Source organism: Nelumbo lutea, chromosome 3, assembly GCF_056320005.1.
Source record: "Nelumbo lutea isolate HS-2025 chromosome 3, American lotus-T2T, whole genome shotgun sequence".
NCBI classification, from domain to species: Eukaryota; Viridiplantae; Streptophyta; class Magnoliopsida; order Proteales; family Nelumbonaceae; genus Nelumbo; species Nelumbo lutea.
Window position 1 is genome coordinate 62,242,356 of NC_142686.1, and position 7,836 is coordinate 62,250,191.

Genomic DNA, 7,836 nt, shown 5'->3' on the forward strand with positions numbered 1-7,836 from the left:
GAGAAAGAGGGGGTGGCAATTAGGTTGTATCAAAAATATGGGTGCTCTAGGGTTTTGAATGAAGGGTTAGGATGGTTCTAGGGTGATCCTAAGGCTGAGAAAAAAATGAGAGGGTCGACAATATTATGTAGGGCTGAAATTTAATGGTTAAAAGCTAAATGGTAAATATTAGAAGTTAGGTGGCTCCCTAGGGTTAGAATGCTAAAAAGAGAGTGCCCTAGAATGAATGGTGGAGATTATAAGGGATGGAAGGTGAGGATTTAGCAGTTAGGGGTGGGTAGGGTTTGTTAAGGATGAAAATAATGGGTTAAAAGGCGCCCTAGGGTTTGCAAAAACGTGGGGAGCATGTTAATACAGTAGGAGGGGTGCTAAACTGGGCTTACCAGCTAGGAGGCGCCCTCTTGCTTTCAGTTTTTCACAAAAATACCCCTTTTTCGGTTGGATTTCACACCAGCTTCCCAAAATCTACATTTCAAACATGAAGGCTTGCCAGTTTTGCACAGAATTTGCATAGAGACCCTAAGAGGTCACAACATTGAAATTAACTGGGAAAAGGACACAATTTCACAACTCTAAGGCCAAAAATACCCCTTAATTGATGCCCTTAAGGCATCACAATGCATAGTTATCACACCCCCAACTTATCCGTTGCTAATCTCTTAGCAATGCAGCCTTAAAATTACACTGAGCATAGAGATCCTTTCCATCTCAAGATCATCCCTAACAGAATTAGTCAAGCATCCTGATTCCAGAAATCTCAAACTCTATACAAATCCGTATTGGGCTTAAGGGGTAAAACTATCTTACTTTGAATACTACCAAAACTTGGCTTAAAAATCTTATATACCCTTCTATTTGCATTATATCTTGATAAACTGAGATTGATTTTAAAATCAGACATGTATTATTCTTATCATTTTTGGCAGTGGATTTCTACCCGTAAACTTGATTTGCACACTTATTTCTACTGTTACCTTCCACTGTTTGATGCGAATCTAGACACTTGCCTTAGGTGAAGAGACCCGGTTACTAAGTATTAGGTGATTGTCTCTGGCATTCCCTTTCCCGTTTGATGCGAATCTCGACACTTGACTTAGGTGAAGAGATCCGATTACTATGTCTAGGGTGTCCATTGACCTTTTATTCTCTTCTTTTTTTTCTTTTATTTTATTTTTTTTTACAGAAGCACAGTTCATGGTAGTCCACTGTGTCTAAAAATTTTGAAGATTTTTTTTCTAATTTCTCCATCTTTCTCTTCTTATCTTGGCAGGGGCAAACTTGGAAGTTCTTTCCAATTTCTAAATGGTTTCAAAAATACTCAAATAAGACCAATTTTTACTCCTATCATTTGCTACCAATTTCTACAAAATTAAATATTCTTTTATCAATTTCCTCAACTTTTTCTATTTGGGAGTCTCTTTTAATGGAAAAAATTAAAAAATAAAATTCAATGAAATTTTAATTCTACACAATTGGAGGCTTAGCTTCTCAAAATTTTTTTCTCTTTCTTCGCCCCCAACTTAAATGTCATTGTCCCTAATGGCATGACTAGAATGATGCAGAACAACGATTTGGGCCAAAGGGAACACTGAATAGGGTTTCCTTGAGGGGTTCAAGGTCTGCCACCCGGTCTTGAATCAAGAAAAGAAACAACAATTCTAACACTACTGACAAAAATCAACTAAAAACTACGTTGATTTTCCTTTCAACTAGCATTATGTTTAATGTCTTTAGCCAGACACATTCACGCATTGTTTCCATCTATACTCCTTGACTCACTTTCATCTTCAGAGAGATAGGGTTCAGATTAGGCTAACCATGGGGTAGGTAGGACATCTAAAAGATTATCCACTATATCCACACACTCATCTTCCCCTAGGTTTGGATACTTAGAGGCATTGAAAATGTTTAACCGGACTTTTTGCTCCCCTAATTAAATGTTCATTTCTCCCGATTTACATTTGATATTTGTATCAGTCGTTGCTAGAAACAGACATCTTAAGATTATCGGGATGTGGTCCAGTTCCTCAGTTAGGGTCATGTCTAGGATGATGAAATCCATTGGGAAGTGACAACCCTCTAGCCTGACAATGATGTCCTCAATAACACTTTGAGGGGGCTTGACTGACCAATCAGTGAGTTGCAGAATTATCGGGGTAGGTTTTAACTCGCCAATCCTAAACCTGTCATGAGTAATGGATGGAAGTAGATTTATACTAGCCCCAAGATCCAATAGGGCCCAACCGAAGGTGGTTTCAGAGATGACACAACTCATGAGTAGAGCACCAGGGTTTTTCATTTTTCGAAGAAGTTGGTTTAGGAGAACTACACTAACATCTGCCAAGAGCATCTTTGTTTATGGGGCCAATCGTGGCTCCATCATTTGAGTACACAACTCTTTTAAGAAGTTGGCATAGGCTAGGATATGTTGGATTGCATCGATGAAAGGGAAGTTAATATGGACTTCTTTACTCTCCTTGTTGTGAGTCTCTTTCTTCTTTCGCAATGGCCCGGTTGTGATTGTAGTTGGAAAGGGGACCATAGGTTGGTTCAATAAAGGCTAGTCTTCTAAAGTTTCCTTTCATTCTTCTTCTCCCTCTAACTTAGGGTCTTGTTGCTCCTTTTCACTAACTATCTTTTTCTCACATAGGTCCTCTAAAATCCACCCACTCCTTAAGGTTGTAATAGCCTTGGTATTTTCAGGCTGAGGGTTCTTAGGAGGTGTTTGGATTTGTTGTGGAGAAAAACCCGTTACCTGACTTCTAGGATTCACAACCAATTGACTTGGCAGTTGCCCTACTTCTCTCCTCTTCTTGGCTTTGGCTAGCTGTCCTATTTAGCTCTTTAATTTATTGATGGACCGTTGTTGATTTAGGATTAGCTATTGAAGCTGCATGATCATCTACTGTATGGGTTTAAGGAGGTTGTAGGTAGGCCTGGTACGGTTGGGCCGGTTGGTTCCTAGGATACATCTATTGGAACTAACTCTATACTTGTGGCCTCTAAAATTGTTGGGCCAAGGAGTTAGATGGATGAGAATATTCCTAAGACTGTGAATTGGTTTGACATAGTTGAACCGGTTGAGTCCTAGCATACTCATTGTACTCCCAGTGAGTCTGGGCTTCAAACTATTGAGAGTGCACATCTAGCAGGGGGGTTTCTTGGACTTGGATCCTATAAGTGAAGTTGGGCTGATTTTCCCACCATATGTGATATGGGTTAAAGAATGGGTTAGCATTGGGTTGGAAAAATCATGTACTTGGTTTGGAATGACTGGTTGACATGGGTCCACCGCAGGGTACTGATTGACATGATGGGACGGGCTTGCACAGATGGAACACGATGGATAGGATGACAAGGTTGGGTATGGGCCACTTTGTTGACGATATGCAAGAACTTGGTCAATTCTATGGGTTATCCCAATAATCTTGTCATTGTCAAGATACATGGTTTCAATCTATCTGTGGTTTAAGTCGGAAGTAGTTTCTCATTCCACAAACTCCATCCATTGAATTCATTTTATCTTATTTTGTTTTAACCACTTTTTTCTTTCTTTTTTGAAATTTGAAATTGGAAATTTAAATATTTTATTTTTAACTTCAATTTTGGATTTTGAAATTTAAATTCTAAAATTTAAACTCAAATTTTGGAATTATCTTTTCTTATTATTTATTTATTTATTTATTTTTGCTTTTGTCTTTTTTAATTCAAAATTTAAATTTACGAAATTTAAATTCAAATTTGGAATTTGAAATTTAAATTCAAATTTAGATTTTGAAATTTAAATTCTTAAAATTCAAATTCAAATTTGATTTTTTTTAATTTTGTTGTTTTTGAAATTCAAATTTTAAATTTGTGAAATTTAAATTCAAATTTGAATTTTTAAATTAAAAAAATGCTAGAAAATCAACCACACGACCTAGGGGTAACATAGTGTTTCTTAAACTAGTGGTTCAACCAATGTGAATCCTCCTAGGTTCACTTGGAATTACACCACTTCCTTTGGTTAGCCAGGTAAGAGATGGGGATATGGGAGGCTCCCCTTGCTCCCACAAGGACCTAATTAAGTAACCACAAAACCCGCTTTGGTATAGCCATTTAACCACTTTCCTTATACACCAACCATCGGTTATGAAAAGTAATTACAAGTTTTCCTAAAATTTAGCACACCTTTGAACCAAATGTGAGGCTTCCCTAAAGGATTTTGCTATCCAAGTTTTAAATTAGAGTTCAGGATGAACCGCATGTGAAAGATGGTGATTTTGGGCCTAGGAAGGGTGATAAAATCCCCACCTTATCTTATTTAAGTTGGATGCCCTTAAAATGGATTAACGGAAAAGCAAAATAAACACAACAAATGCAACTGATTACAATGCATGAACAAGTATTTCTAATATGCAATTCAGCAATATAACATAAAAGAATAAAATAAACTAAGCAAGATAAGCAATTAAAATAATAAAAAGAAAGAAATCCTAACACATTCACAACTAGCAATGATAATTTAACAATTAAATAAACCTATATGATGCATGCTCTATAACATGAAACCCTAAATGTTGGAATGCAGATTTTTTTTTTCAATTTTTTTATATTTATTTTGATTATTTTTATATTTATTTTGATTTTTGATTTTTGATTTTTTTTTGAAATTCAAAAGTTTAACTTTAAATTTGGAAATTTGAAATTCCAATACAGATTCAAATTCAGATTTGAATTAAAATTAAAATTTAAATTCAAATTTGAAATTTAAAGTCAATTTCAAAAATTTAAACGATTTCCTCCTTAACAATTAATTGTTCAATTAAAGCATTAATAAAAAAGAAATTAAATAAGGAAACAAATAATTATAACAAGTAGAAAATAAAAGAAATAATTATGCTAAAAAGATAAACAACTACCAAAATAAATTCTAACAATAAAATTGCTATTCTAAAAATAAAATCAAAAATAAAAAAAAAACAAAAGGAAATTATGCGGCAATAAAAAATAAAATAAAATAAGTATTTTTTCTTTAAATAAAAGAAAAATACAAACCTAATAAAATAGAAATTTGCACAAGAAATTAAAATGAAGAAAGAAAAATAGATCTAGAAATAAAACTAAAGAAAAAAAATATTAAAAGAAAATAAATTAGATTTAGGAAAAAAATGATTAAAAAATCTAAAAATTACTATTCTACCAAAAAAGAGTTTGAAAATAAAAATAAGAAAATTAAAAATGGAACGACTACACCTGAAACGCAATCCACTTTCTCTTATCTTCCATCCCACAATCCCACAATGCTCTAGTACCCCACCTTCTCTTCTGTCCCACTTTCTCTTCTCTTTCGTACTATAGAATCAAAGAAAAACAAGAATTAAACTGAGATAATGGATCAAATAATGAAACGAAAAAGAAAAAATAATGAAATAGATCTGGAGAAAGTAAATAAAAAAATTTTCTCTATTGCTTCTCCGACAACGGCGCCAAAAACTTGGTGTGTCTGAAAGCGCATTGTTAAACACCCCAGAACAGCAATTTAAACATTTATAATTATTATCATTTCTCAAACAACTACTAACATAGTAAATGGGTGAGAACGGGTCATATCCACAGGGAAGCAAGTGAAAAATTAATATATACTTAAATTCGGACAAGAGAATGCAATCAGGAATGACAGAAAATACAAAAATAAAATCTATTATTGCTGAAATTAAATGTTACAAATTTAACCAAGACAATAAATAAAAATCAGAATTTAATAAAGTATGGGAATCAACATAGGAAATAAAAGAAAAAAAAAAAAAAAACTAATCCAGATTCCAGATCCGATGGCGCTAGCTGCAAATCGGCCAGACAGCTTGTAGAAATCCCTCCTAACAAGAATTAGGCATTTGTCCTTTCTACAACCCTCGAACCCCTCGAGACACCTTAGCCTTGAACCAAACGAATTCAGGTCTGCAAAATGGAGAAATGAAAAAGAATTAAATCCAAAAGATTGCATAATTAGAAATAACAGAAAATAAAATAAAGAAAAGAAAAGAATGGTTGATCAGATCCAGTGGCAGTTGTTGCAGAATGGTTGAACAGCTTGCAGGAACCCCTCTTGACAAGATCTAGGTGTCCTCCCCTTCTACAACCCTTGAACTCCTCAAGAAACCTTAGCCATGTTAACTGGGTGAATTGACCAGCCCTTTCTCCAAGGCCCCTGAGGTCCTTTTTATAGAGAAGGGTGGATATAACTGGAATTAGAGAGAAAGGGGGGTGGCAACTAGGTTTTAGCAAAAATATGGGTGCCGTAGGGTTTATAATGAAGGGTTGGGATAGTTCTAGGGTGATCCTAAGACTGAGAAGAAAAGGAGAGGGTGGCCAATATTATGTAGGGCTGAGACTTACTGACTTAAAGCTAAATAGTAAAGATTAGAAGTTAGGTGGCTCCCTAGGGTTAGAATTCTAAAAAGAGAGTGCCTTAGAATGAATGGTGGAGATTAGAAGGGATGGAAGGTGAGAATTTAGCAGTTAGGGGCGGCTAGTGTTTGTTAAGGATGAAAAGAATGGGTTAAAAAGTGCCCTAGGGTGTGCTAAAACGTGAGGAGCATGCTAATACAGTAGGAGGGGCACAAAACTGGGTTTAGCAGCTAAGAGGCACCCTCCTGCTTTTAGTTTTTCACAAAAAGGCACCCTCCTGCTTTTAGTTTTTCACAAAAACACCCATCTTTTAGTTTTTCACAAAAACATCAATCTCTTAGTTGCACAGAGACCCTCAAAGGTCACAACATTGAAATTAATTGGGAAAATGACACAATTTGACTATTCTAAGGCCGAAAATACCCCTAAATTGATGCCCTTTAAGGCATCAAAATGCAGAGTTATCAGACTCTATTAGATATGGTCTGATTACTATTTGTCCATTCAAAATTACCCATATCCTTTTAGGGGTATGCATTAGAGAACGCAATTACGTTCTGAGTCGGTTTTTAACCAAGTCGGTTCCTAAAGCTCCTTACAAGCTATGGACCGACAAGAAACCAAGTGTAAGACACTTGAAAATATGGGGTTGTCCAACACGCATCAAAAAGACAAGTGTGGACAAATTAGAATCCAAAACTAGTCATTACCTATTTGTAGGCTACCCCAAGGACTTCAAAGGGTATCTATTCTATGACCCATGAAAATAAAAATTGTTTGTTAGTCGAAATGCCTATTTCTTGAAGGAAGATTACATCCTAAAGAATCATCATCTGGAAGTTGTTATTGATGAGAAGAGCTCAGGACTAGTGGGAGATAATCCACTGACTCTAAATAATAATATCAATGTTAGAAGATCTACTCATGTTTCTAGACCTCTACTACATTATGATTATGGTCAAGAAAGTTACTTGATGTAAATTATGAATAGTGATGAAGATCCCGTAACTTATATGGAAGCTACGTTAGACATAGACTCTAGATGCCATGAAAGTCAAGATGGACTCGATGAAAACCAATGGAGTCTAGACTCTCGTAGACCTACCCCCTAGGGTGAAAGTAATCAGTTATAAATTGATCTATAAGAATAAGGACTTTGATGAAAAAGTTGAGACCTATAAAGCTCAGTTTAAAATGAAAGGGGTACACTCAAAACGAAAGAATCAACTATGAAGAGACCTTTTCACAAGTGGCATGCTTAAATCCATAAGGATACTATTAGCTATAGTTGTACACTACGACTATGATATTTGGCATATGGATGTCAAAACCGCATTTCAGAATGGAGATCTTACTGAAGAAATCTATATGCAGTAGCCACAAGGCTTTGTTGCTAAGGATCAAGAACACATGGTGTGTAAGCTGAATAGATCCATTGAAACAAGC